Source organism: Mirounga leonina, unplaced genomic scaffold (genome assembly GCF_011800145.1).
Source record: "Mirounga leonina isolate KUSES-001 unplaced genomic scaffold, KU_Mleo_1.0 Mir_153, whole genome shotgun sequence".
In the NCBI taxonomy this organism is placed as follows: domain Eukaryota; kingdom Metazoa; phylum Chordata; class Mammalia; order Carnivora; family Phocidae; genus Mirounga; species Mirounga leonina.
In genome coordinates, this window is record NW_023270387.1 from 11104040 (window position 1) to 11118095 (window position 14056).

The 14056-nt window shown below is 36.3% G+C and overlaps 1 pseudogene; it reads left to right on the plus strand.

The window, feature by feature from the left end:
• LOC118013480 overlaps positions 1–12588 on the plus strand; it is a 59172-nt pseudogene extending 46584 nt beyond the window's left edge.
• The last annotated feature ends 1468 nt before the right edge of the window (positions 12589–14056 follow it).

The window sequence follows — 14056 nt, forward strand, 5'->3', positions numbered from 1 at the left end:
GATTTATTCCTGAAAATCCAATGATTGAGTAATGTGAAAATGTCTCAGATAAGCTACTGAGTTAGAAAGTTTCTTTGGTGGTTTCTCAGATATGTTTCAGCCAAACCATCTTGATTAAAGTTCTACAAACTAGCAATTTCTGTGGATATTTTCAACTTTATCACAGGAAATTCAGTGGTCAATACAAAGCCATCTCACTCATAAAAGCGATGTTTCTGCTATACTGGAATTAAAGTGAATTTCAGAAAAAGCAAATGACTTTCATTATAACAATCAATGGTGTATCCATTTACCTATTGCCCCTTTCTCATGTATTCAGCAAATGTTTACTGAGGACCTACTGTATGCAAAGAACTTTGCAAAATCCTGTGGAGAACATATAAATCAATCATGAACCCACTGAAAGCCCACAGTCTATGGAAAAGACAGCCCTTCTCTCTACCATGGCAGCCATCATCCATGCCCAAATTTTACACCGAAGAAAGTTCTTAGACTCAAGACAACTTGAGTCCTCTTAACACTTCTATGGTTTCCCTATTTCCTGGACCACAATTTCTAGAAGATAATGCCAGATTATTATTTTTTGAGCCATTTATAAACCTGATATAACAATATGCATGAATTTAAGTTCCTAAACTTATATCACAAGTCCCAACAATGCAGGTAGATGACAAAAAAGATATAGTTGCTTAAGTAGAAAAACATATAAATGACCTGATTCTTGACAGAGGAAAGATAAGTATATTAGGATCCTGAGCTCATCTCATCCCATGGACACAATGAGGCAACAACTATATGTACTGCAACTGACTCCAAAAACCATCTGAAGACTGGCAGAAGAGATCTTCCACAGCTAGTTGTAGAGAGATCACATCAGAAAGGGTAGGAGGGGTGCAGATGCAGTTGGAAACCAAACCCCTGGCATAACTGACCACAAATGGGAAGGACGTCACAAGCACAGAGGAACAAAAGAATCAGACTCCATACTGGGCATCCCTGGTCTTGGAGACCTGCACTGGGAAGACCAGTCCCTGTAGTATCAGGCTTTGAAAATCAGCAGGATTTAACTCCAGGAGAGCCAGAGGGCAATAGGAAATGGAATCCCATCCCTTAAAGAGCTAGCCACTAGATAACTCAGCCAGAGACATAGTACAGAGCAGCAGTTTGAGAAGTGTCTGGGATATATGTGCAAGAGATTTATTATTAATTTCAGGATGTGTGCTGGGGTGGGGCAGGAGCTTTCTATAGGAATGAAAGTGCTGGTAGGTGCCATTTTTCTTACCCTCCCCCAGCCTACAGAGCCAAATGCTCACCAGAGCCAGCATTCCCCTGCAGACCTGTCTCACCCAATCCACTTGCCCCAGGAGGCACCCCTCCAAAGCACCTTGTTACAGTCAGTGGGCAGCCCCTCATGCACTGAAGAGGGTGGACACTAAGCCCACACACTAGCATCCCACAGTTCCTGCAGCTGGGCCTATCAGTTGCCTGTGTAGAGAATGAGCCCTGCTCTTTGATGCTCCCACAGCTGTCACAGTGGCTAAAAGCAGACAGGTGGGCTGAGGGCTGGTCCCACTCACCAGTGGGTCTGTAGCTGAGTCTTCTAGCAGCATAAGGAGCACACCTGGCCCACCAGTGCTCCCACAATAAACAAAGTGGGTCATTACAGTAATTTGGGCTGAGGACCAACTTAACTCACCAGCATTCCTATAGCAATTATGGCTCACCCATAACAGGATGACACAGGGGAACACAGGGGAAACCCATGGGGGGCCTGGCTCTGGTGACCAAAGGAGATTATGCTACAGTGCACCATAGAAATTCCTCTATATAAAGCCACTACTTCCAAGACCAGGAGACATAGCTGACCTACCTGATACATAGGGGAAAAAAAAAAAAAAACTACACAGAAAGTAAACAAAATGAAGAAATAGAGGAAAATGTTCCAAATGAAGAATTAGAAAGAAAAAAAAAATCACATAAAAAGAGAGAAATGAAACAAAGGTAAGCAATATGCCTGATAAAGAGTTCAAAGTAACGGTCATAAAAATACTCACTGGACTTGAAGGAAGAGTTGATAAACTCAGTAAGAACTTCAACAAAGAGGTAGAAAATATAAGTAACCAATCAGAAGCTAAAGAATACATAGCTGAAATAAGATATACAGCAGAGGGAATCAACAGCAAGTTAGAGGATGCAGAATGGATCACTGGTGCAAAGCAACCATGTTGAACAGCAAAATACATACATGCATACATACTTTGAGACCTGTGACATCAACAAGCATAATAACATTCACATTATAGGGATCCCAAGGGAGGGGGGAGAGAGAGAAAGAGAGAGAGAGAGAGAAAGGGAGCAGAAAACTTAAATAACAACTTAAAACTTCCCTAATCTGGGGGAAGGTAACAGACATCTGGATTCAAAACAGATGAGCCTCAAACAAGATGAACCCAAGGAGGTCCATACCAAGACACATAACAATTTAAAAAGCAAAAATCAAAGATAAAGACAGAATCTTAAAAGCAGCAGGAGAAAAGAAGCTGGTAATGTACAAGAGAAATCCCAGAAGGCTATGAGCTGATTTTTCAACAGAAACTTTGCAGGCCCAAAGAGAATGGCATGACATATTCAAAGTGCTGAAAGGAAGAAATGTACAACAAAGAATACTCTGCCCTGCAAGATTCAGGATTAAAAGGAGAGAGAAAGAGTTTTCCAGACAAAAAAATAGCTTAAGGAGTTCGTCATCACTAAACTGGCCTTTCAAGAAATGTTAAGGGGAATTTTTTAAATGGAAAGAAAAGGCCATAACTAAAAGAAAATTATGAAAGGAAAAAAATTCATTGGTAAAAGCAAACAGTAAATGTAGAATAATTATTTATAAAGCTAGTATGGAGATTAAAACATAAAAGTAGTAAAATCAATTATATCTACAAAAGCTAATCAAGGGATACAAAAAGTAAAAAAGATGTAAAACGACATCATATACATAAAACGTGGAGGGAACAGTAAAGTTGTAGTGCTTTTAGAATGTGCTTAAATTTAAGTAATCATCAACTTTTTTTTTTAGTAACCATAAACTTAATATAGATTGCTACACACATAGGATATTATATATGAACCCTGTGGTAATCATAAATCAAAAACTTATTGATACACAAAAAATGAGAAAGTAATCCAAGCATAACACTAAAGAAAGCTATCAAAACACGTGAGCAAGAAAGCAACAGAACTACAAAAACAAAAAAATACCCAGTAAAATGTCTATATATATATATACACACACACACCTATCAATAGTTACTCTAAGTGTAAATTGTCTAAATGCCCCAACTAAAAGATATAGTATGACAGTCATTAAAACAACAACAACAAAAAAACCCAAGATCCATCTATATGCTGCCTACATGAGACTCCCTTCAGACCTAAAGACATATACAGACTGAAGCTGTAAGGGCTGGAAAAAGATATTCCATGCAAATGGAAGCAAAAAGATAAAAAAAGAAAAAGCTGTGGTAACACTACTTATATCAGACAAAATAGACTTGAAAACTGTAGCCAGAGATAAAGAAGGGTATTACATGATGATAAAAGGATTACTCTAACAAAAGGATGTAACAACTGTAAATATCTATGCACCTAATGTAGGATCACCTAAATCCATAAAATGAAAATTAACAGATGGAGAAATTGACCATAACAATACTAGATGGGGACTTTGACGCCCCCCCCCCCCCCCCCCGCCGCCCTTACATCAGTGGATATAGAATTCAGACAGAAAATTCAAGAAAGAAACAGGGGCTTTGAATGATACGTTAGACCAGATAGACTTAACAGATATATACAGGACATTTTATCCATAAACAGAAGAATGTGTATTCCTTTCAAATGTGCATGGAACATTCTACAGATCACATGTTAGGCCATAAAACAAGTTTCAATAAATTTAAGATTGAAATCATATCGAGCATTTTTTCTGATGAAAGTTATGAAATGAGAAATCAGTTACAAGAAGAAAATGCAAAAATGCAAACACGTAGAGGCTAAACAATGTGCTGCTAAATAACCAATGGGCTAATGAAGAAATCAAAGAAATAAAATACCTGCAGAAAAATGAAAATGGAAACAGCGGTCCCAAATCTTTGAGACACAACAAAAGCAGTTCTATGAAGAAAGTTTATAGCAATACAGGCCTAGCTCATAAAATAAAAATCTAAAACAATCTAACCTTATACCTAAAGGAACTAAAAAAAAAAGGGGGGGGGGGAGGCAAAGCCCAAAATCAGTAAAGAAACAAAATGATAAAGATCACAGTGTAAGTTAAATAGAGATTAAAAAAACAATAGATAAGATCAATGTAATTAGAGCAGATTCTTTGAAAAGATAAATAAAATCGATAAACTTTTAGCCAGATTCATCAGGAACAAGAGAGGACTCAAATAAAATAAAAATGAAAGGGAAAAATAACAACCAATACCACAGATACAAAAAGGATTATGAGAATACTATTAAAAATTGTATGTGAACAAATTGGACAACCTAGAAATAATGGATAAATTCCTGGAAACGTAATATTTCAAAACTGAATTACAGAGAAATAGAGAACTCAAGTAGACTACTAGTAACAAAATTGAATTGGTAATCAAAAAACTCTCAATTAACAAAAGTCCAGGACCAAATGGTTTCACAGGTGAATTCTACCAAACACTTAAAGAAGAGCTAATACCTACTCTTCTCAAACTATTCCAAAAAATAGAAGAGGAAAGAAAACTTCCAAACTCCTTCTACATGTCCGGCATTACCATGATACCAAAACCAGATAAAGACACTATGAAAAAAGAAAACTATAGGCTAATATCCCTGATGAATACAGATGCAAAAATTCTCAATATTAGCAAACCAAATTCAACAATTTTAAAAACTTCTCTTGTGTAGCTGTCCAGTTTTCCCAATACCATTTATTGAAGAGATTATCTTTTCCCCATTGTATATTCTTGCCTCCTCTGTCATAGATTAATTGACCATACAGGTGTGGGTTTATTTCTGTGTCTCTATCCCGTTGTACTGATCTACATATCTGTTTCTGTGTCAGCAGCATACTGCTTTGATTACTACCGCTTTCTAGGATATCTTGAAATCTGGGATTGTGATACCTGCAGTTTCCGGTCTTCTTTCTCCAGACAGCTTTGGCTATTCAGGGTCTTTGGTGCTCCATACAAATTTTAGGATTATTTGTTCTAGTTCTGTGAAAAATGCTACTGGAAGTCTGATAGGGATTGCATTAAATCTGTAAATTGTTTGTGGGTAATATGGACCTTTTATTCTAATCACGCGCATGGAATACTGTTCCACTTGTTGGTGTCATCTTCAATTCTTTAGTCAATGTTTTACAGGTTTCAGAGTACAGGCCTCTCACCTCCTTGGTTAAGTTTATTTCCAGGTATTTTATTTTTTGGTACAATTTTAAATGGGATGGTTTTCTTAATTTCTCTTTCAGCTACTTCATTATGAAATCAGACCATTTTCTTATACCATACACAAAAATAAACTAAAAATGGATTACAAACCTAAATGTGAGCCCTGAAACCATAAAACTCCTGGAAGAAAACAGGCAGTAATCTCTTTGACAGAAGCCTTAGCATCATTTTTCTAGATAGGTCTCTTCAGACAAGGAAAACAAAAGAAAAAATAAACTAGTGAGAGTGCACTAAAATAAAAAGCTTCAGGAAAGAAAAACCAACAAAATGAGCAGGTAACCTACTTAATGGGAGAAGATATTTGCAAATGATAGATCTCCTAAGGGGTTAATATGCAGAATATATAATGAACTCCTACAACTCAACACCAAAAAAACCAATCTGATTAAAAAATGGGCAGAGGACCTGAACAGACATTTTTCCAAAAAAAGACATACAGAGGGCCAACAGACACATGAAAAGATGCCCAACATCACTGATTATCAGGCAAATGAAAACCACCACCACAACGCGATATCACCTTACACCTGTCAGGATGGCTCTAATCAAAAAGACAAGAAATAACAAGTGTTGGTGAGGATGTAGAAAAAAAGAAACCCTTGTGCACTGTTGGTGGGAAACTGGGGCATCTACTGTGGAAAACAGTATGGATGTTCCTTGAAAAATTAAAAATACAATTACCATATGATCCAGTAATTCCACTACTGGGTATTTACCCCCCCAAAAATAAAAACACTAATTTGAAAAGATATATGCACCCCTATGCTTATTGCAGCATTATTTATCATAGCCAAATTATGGAGGCAACCCAAGTGTCCATGATAGATGAATGGATAAAGATGATGCGGTATATAAATACAATGGGATATTACCCAGGCATTAAAAAAAAAAAAAAAGAATGAGATCTTGCTATTTGCAACAACATGGATGGACCTAGAGCATTACTCCAAGTGAAATAAGTCTGAGAAAGATAAATACCATATGATCTCTCTTATATGTGTAACCCAAGAAACAAAACAAATGAACAAGGAAACTAACAAAAACAGAAACACACCCATAAGTACAGAAAACAAACTGATGGTTGCTGGAGGGAAGAAAGTAAGGGGATGGTCAAAAAGTGGGAGGAGAGTGGGAGGTACAGGCTTCCAGTTAAGGAATAAGCAAACCATTAGCATGAAAGGTACAGCATAGGGAATAGAGTCAATGGTATTTTGCATCGTGACAGTTGGTGGCTATTACTCGTGGTGGGCACAGATGAACATATAGTTGTCCGATCACTACGTTATGCGTGTGAAACTAATGTAGCATTGTGTCAACTGTACTTAAGTAACAAACAATAAAATAAAATGTTTTGCTATGATCAAGTGGGATTTATTCTGGGGATGCAGGAATTGCTCAATATTTGCAAATCAGTATTATGCATCACATTAAGACGAGGAAGGATAAAAACCATATGATTATCTTAATAGATGCAGAAAAAGCACTTGACAAAATTCAACATACATTCATGATAAAAACCCTCAAGGTAGGTTTAGAGGGTACTACTTCAACATAAAATGGTCATATAGGACAAACCCACAGTTCACATCATACTCAATGGTGAAAAGCTGAGCTTTTCCTCTAAGATCAGGAAAAAGACAAAGATGTCCACTCTCACCACCTTTATTTAACATAGTACTAGAAGTCCTAGCCACAGTCATCAGACAACAAAAAGAAATAAAAGGCATCCAAACTGATAACAAAGAAGTAAAACTATCACTATTTGCAGATGACATGATACTGCATATAGAAAACCCTAAAGACTTCACCAAAAAACTATTAGAAATAAATGAATTTAGTAAAGTCTCAGGATATAAAATTTACAGAAATTGGCTGCATTTCTATACACTAATAATGAAGCATCAGAAAGAGAAATTAAGAATCCATTGACAATTTTACCAAAAAGAATAAAATACCTAGGGATAAACTTAACCAAGGAAATGAAAGAAGTATACTCTGAAAAGTACTGTAGGACATCGATAAAAGAAACTGAAGATTTCACAAACAAATGAACAGATAGTCCATGCTCATGGATTGGAAGAATATTGTTAAGATGTCCATATTACCCCAAACAATCTACAGATTCAAAGCAAGCCCTACCAAAATAGTATCTTTTTTTTTTTTTTACAGAACTAGAATAATTCTAAAATTTGTATGTAGCACAAAAGACCCTGAATAGTCAAAGCAATCTTGAGAAGTAAGACCAAAGCTGCAGGTATCACAATCCTAGATTTCAAGATACACTCCAAAGCTATGGTAATCAAAACAGTCTGGCATAGATCAATGGAACAGGATAGAGAGCCCAAAAATAAATCCACACTTATATAATTAATCTATGACAAAGGAAATAAAAATATATAATGGGGAAAAGGTAGTGTCTTCAGTAACTGATACTGGGAAAACTGAAGAGCTACATGAAAAAGAATGAAATTGGACCATTTCTCACTTCATTCACAAAAATAAACTCAAATTGGATTAGAGACCTTTATGAAACCATAAAACTCCTAGAAGAAAACAGGCAGTCATCTCTTGAAATCAGCCTTAACATTTTTTTAGATGTCTCCCTAGGCAAGGGAAACAAAAGCAAAAATAAAGTATTGGGACTACACCAAAGTAAAAAGCCTTTGCAAACTGAAAGAAACTATCAACGAGATTAAAAGGCAGCCTACTGAATGGTAGAAAAATATTTGCAAATGATATTTTAAGGGACTAATATCTAAAATATAGAAATAACATTTACAATTCAACACCAAAAAAACAATTCCATTAAAAAATCAGAAGACCTGAATAGACATTTTTTCCAAAGAAGACATACATAGATGGCCATCAGACACATGAAAAGATGCTAAATATCACTAATCAGGGAAATGCATATCAAAACTACAGTGAGGTCACCTTACACCTGTCAGAATGACTAGAATCAAAAAGACAAGAAATAACAAGTGTTGGTGAGGATGTGGATGAAAGAGAACACTCGTGCATTGTTTGTGGGAATGTAAATTGGTGCATTCGCTGGTGGAAAAAAGTATGGAGGTTCCACAAAAAATTGCTGTGATGAGCACTGGGTGTTCTATGTAAGTGATGAATCACTAAATCTACTCCTAAACCCAATATTATACTACACACTAACTAATTCAAGTTTAAATAAAAACTTAAAAAAAACAGAAATACCATGTAATTCAATAATTTCAGTACTGGGTATTTATGCAGAGAAAATGAAAACACTAATTCAAAAAGATATATACACCCCTATGTTTATTGCAGCATTATTTACAATAGCCAAGATATGGAAGCAACCTAAATGTCCATCAGTAGATGAATGGGAAAAAAAAATATGTGGTATATATAAATACAATGGAATATTAGTCAGCCATAAAAAGAATTAGATCTTACCATTTGCAACAATATGGATAGGCCTGGAGGGTATTATGTTAAGTGAGATAAGTCAGACAGAGAAAGACAAATACCGTATGATTTCTCTTGTGTGGAATCTAAACAAAGCAAAACGAAAACAGAAAACCAGAAACAGACTCATAAGTAGAGAGAACAAAGTGTTGGTTGCCAGAAGGGTATAGGGCTAGAAAGATGGATGAAATAGGTGAAGGGGATTAAGATGTACAAACTTGCAGTTATAAAATAAATAAGTCACAGAGATGAAAAGTACATCATAGGGAATGCAGTCAATAATACTGTAATAATGTATGGTGACAGATGGTGACTATAGTTATCGCAGTGAACACTAAGTATTGCGTAGAACTGTGGAATCACTATGTTGTACACATGAAACTAATATAACATTTTATATCAACTATACTTCAATAGTAATTCTTTTTAAACGACCTGAGTCTTAGGTGGGTGAAAGCTTGATATGAATCAATGAATAAACTTAGGCTAATTTCATAGTAGAGTATTAAGAATAAAGAGGTCTTGGGGCGCCTGGGGTGGCTCAGTCCTTAAGCGTCTGCCTTCAGCTCAGGTCATGATCCCAGGGTCCTGGGATCGAGCCCCGCATCGGGCTCCCTGCTCCGTGGGAAGCCTGCTTCTCCCTCTCCCGCTCCCCCTGCTTATGTTCCCTCTCTCGCTGTGTCTCTGTCAAATAAATAAATATCTTAAAAAAAAAAAAAGAATAAAGAGGTCTTCCCTTTTTTGGCACTAATCAGACCACAATGATAATATTATGTTCAGCTTGGGCACAACAATGAAATGTTTAACCTAAGAACCTGATTCTGGTATACTCAAAATAAACAATGTGGGACATCATTTCAGAAACATGTTCAAAATTTCTTCATGGATAAATAGAGTTTGAGGAGAAGATCTACAACTTAACAAGGTCATGTTATTGGTACAATATTTAGCTGGGCTACTGAATCCTGCTATTTCATACCCATACATTTCCTCCTGATTTGGCTAACTGTTGAGTAGCTTTGGGGACAAGGTAAAAACTGAGGAAGATATTGCAAATGCACAAGAAAAATTATCCCCACTCTAGGATAAACTATTCATTAGTGAGACTATTCAACAGTGAGTTTTTAAGTCATCCCTTTAACATGATCTTGTTAAATATTTATGGAAGAGAGGAGGGTATAAATTGAGAAGGATGGAGGGAAAAGAGGAAAAGGGAATAAATGAAGAATTTGTTTCAGATATAATTTGTGGTAATAATGATTTACTGTGGGTGTTTTTATTACCAGAGTGAGAACACAGAAAAAAAAAAAAGGTCAGATTGGAATGAAGACTCCTTTCCCCAGTGGTTATACTGTAAAAAGAAGGTGGATTATAGCATTTTGTAACTAGATCAAATTAAATGCAAAATATAAATGACTGCTTGAAGAGAAAACTTCCCTACCTCATGGGAGATTCAACACTGCAACAGTGAATTTATTACTTACAAAAAGTGGTGAAAAGTATGTATTTTTATTTTGAAATTACAGTTGGCTTCTGAGGTTGTTTTTATAATAATTATACTTCTTTCCTGATGCTGGTTTTACTTTTTTAAAAATTTGTCAAACATTTGGATTTGGGCTTTTAATAAAGTTAAATTTTATTTTTTTCATTCACAAATATTAGCATTTTTCTTCCTCTTCCTATATCTTAATAAAAAGTTTAAAAGCTGTGTTAAGATTTTATTTTTTTAAGATTTATTTGAGAGAGAGAGAGACAGAAACAGAGCATGAGCAGGGGGGAGGAGGCAGAGGGAGAGGAAGGAGCAGATTCCCCACTGAGCAGAGAGCCCAACATGGGGCTCAATCCCAGGACCCGGAGATCATGACCTGAGCTGAAGGCACACGCTTAACTGACTGAGCCACCCAGGTGCCCCCCAAAATTGTGTTAAGATTTTAATATATCTGATATAGTTTTCTTCCCAAAGGCAATAATGCTCTTACAGTTAGAAATTCTCTTGGTTAGAATTTTACAAATGTGTGCATTTTAAAATTATGATTATTTTCCTTTTGTTAAAAAGATTTATTGGTTTGCTTTCCATCAGCTTTAAAATATTTTGATCATCATGGAACTGGGGTCTTCAACATATGGTAAGCATTGAAAACTCCAGGCATTGAAAACTAGCAGAAGCACCCTCAGCCACAACCTTATTAAAGGGAAGGTAAATGGCATAAATATGGTCACACTAATGGAAGACACATGGCAAATCTTGAAATAGAATTGGGGCACTTTGGGGCACCTGGGTGGCTCAGTTGGTTAAGCGTCTGACTCTTGGTTTTGGCTCAGGTCATGATCTTGGAGGGTCATGAGATGGAGCCCTGTGGCGCTTAGCATGGAGTCTGCTTGAGGATTGTCCCTCCCTCTGCCTCTCCCCCTCTTGTGCTCTTGGGTGTGCATGCTCACTCTCAGATAAATAAATCTTAAGGAAAAAAAAAAAAAGAATTGGGGCACTTACCTTTTGACCTTAAATACTGATCATCATGATTAAGTTAAATTAAAAAATGGTAACAGAAACATGAATGCTTTCTACAATGTTTGGTTTTGAAACTAAAAGGAAATTATCAAGATAATGTCTCTACCATTTCTAAGTATCAGTTTGAGGACTTTACACTGTTACTCAAAAGCACCAAGGAAAAGCTTACTAACTTGCATTTTCCTGTAGTTTAGCTTTGCTAAATTCTTTTTGGCACTAGAAATGTTCACCTGTGGTTTTAAGGAAGCCAGACATGTGAAAGATTTTGTGTATGAAATGAGCCTTCTATTCAGTGTATGAGGTTAAAGCAAGCTCAAATCATATGACAAAGTATAATTAACACTGATATTTGTTAAATTTGCAGTAGAGCTGAAAAAAGGACATTGTGATGGAATTTCATCTTTAACGTTTTATGATCTTAAACTTGCTTCTTGTCTTTTTGTGGGTTTAAGAGCCTGTTGACTTGTAAAGAATTTGTTGCCTCTTATGAGGTTGCTGACTTGTTCTCTTGTGAAATTTCTTGCACATCTGAATATTGTGGAAGAAACAAAACTAACCATGAGGGGGAAAAAAACATGTATGTTTCGTGATGCTGAAAGATGTATTTTGATTCAGTGGAAAGACATGATCATCCACTTATTACCAAAAATCTGTTTTCAGTGACAGATGAAAACTATATATCCCAAGGGAAATTGATCTGGTGGCCAGATAGAATGACACAGCCATTGTCATTACCCTTGGCCAGCACTTTAGATCCTTTTCTGTTACGATTTTCCTCATAGGACCATCAATGTTCAAAAGGTCATTGAACGTCTACTCTTGAAAAGCCCAGAGACAAAGGTGACCCCTAAAACTGAAAATACCAGGGGAATATATCTGAACACAGAGATGTTTAGTGATTTCCATGGCTATATTCAAAATTTTATGAGGGATATTTCTGTGGGTCTCAATGTGGGTATTATTGATGCCTGGGACGTGATTATTGCATATGGCACTAATAATGCCCATCCACCTGATTATGTGATTGGAAATTGGATTACCATGTTCTTAAACTATATTGCTAGAGGAAAAAATACAGAAAAACCAGTACTAGCCGTTGTCTATAATGACCTAACTTACATTATAAGGACAGTTAAATGCAATCCAAGTATGAAGAAATGAAATTTAAAAAATATAGTAAAATATACATAACAAAGTTACCATTTAAACCATTTTTAAGTGTACAATTCAGTGGCTGTGCAATTCAGATATATTCACAATATTGTGCAACCATCATGATTTATCCCCAGAACCTTTCATCATCCCAAACAGAAACTCTATATCCACAAACTAACTCCTCATTCTCCCTTACCCCCAGCACCTGGCAACCACCATTCTACTGTCTCTATAAATTAGACTATCCTAAGTAGCTCATACAAGTGGAGTTATACAGTATTTGTCTTTTGTATCCACTTATCTCATTCAATATAATGTCCTCAAGGTTTATCCATGTTGTGGCATGTGTCAGAATTTTTTTTTAAGACTGAGTAACATTTCCTTCTATGTACAAATCACATTTTGTTTATCCATCATCTTTTGATGGACATCATCTGTTGATGGATATTCCACTTTTTGGTAATTGTGAATAATGCTGCAATGAAGAGGAATCCAAACTTGAAGGAATGTCTCCAGTGCTGAGTGTGGTGACAGAATAGCAAATCATCATTCATAATTTAATTGAAAGAAATGCCTGGCCCAGAAATGAACAATTTTTTAAAAAGATCTTATTTATTTATTTGACAGAGAGAGACGTAGCAAGAGAGGGAACACAAGCAGGGGGAGTGGGAGAGGGAGGAGCAGGCTCCCCGCTGAGCAGAGAGCCCGATGTGGGACTCGATCCCAGGACCCTGGGATCATGACCTGAGCCGAAGGCAGACGCTTAACGACTGAGCCACCCAGGCACCCTGGATAGCCTAAATAATTTAAGTTTAGAGAAAAGGTGATCTGTAGGAGAAAACTTGGTGGAATCATAAAAGAAGTCTTCTTGCTTAAGAAAATTATTTGGAATTTGGTACCAGTTGTCCTTTGGATCCCAGTAAGAGTCAGAGATCACAGTCAAAAATGCACAAGTGCATTGAGAGAAACTAAGTATTAGGTCAAGATACAGATCCTGAAACACTGATTCTTGTAGACCCTAAAAGTATGAGGTGAGATCCCCTGCAGAGAACCTGAAATGACTTTATGAACTTTGTCTCTAAATATTCCTTTCAGCATGAAAGTATGCACTCTTCCCATTAACATGTTCAAGGTCTTAAGAGTGGAACTGTTGTTACTCCAGGATGACTCCTTTGTTTGGAATGTGTTTCATAGTGAGAGGAAGTGATTATACATATTATACTGTGTGTGTATATATATACACACACACACACATACACACACACTATAGTAATATAGTATATTACTATACTATTATAGTATAGATTTAGTGCCATGGCCACGTTCAGGTTAGGACTGAGCTCCTCTCAACAAGGGAACACACAGTAGAAAGCTCTTTCTTGTATCAAGTTACCCACTAGTTCTAATCCTTTTTAGAGCAAACTTTTTAAGATTTTTTTTTTTTTTAAGTAATCTCTATACCCAACATGGGGCT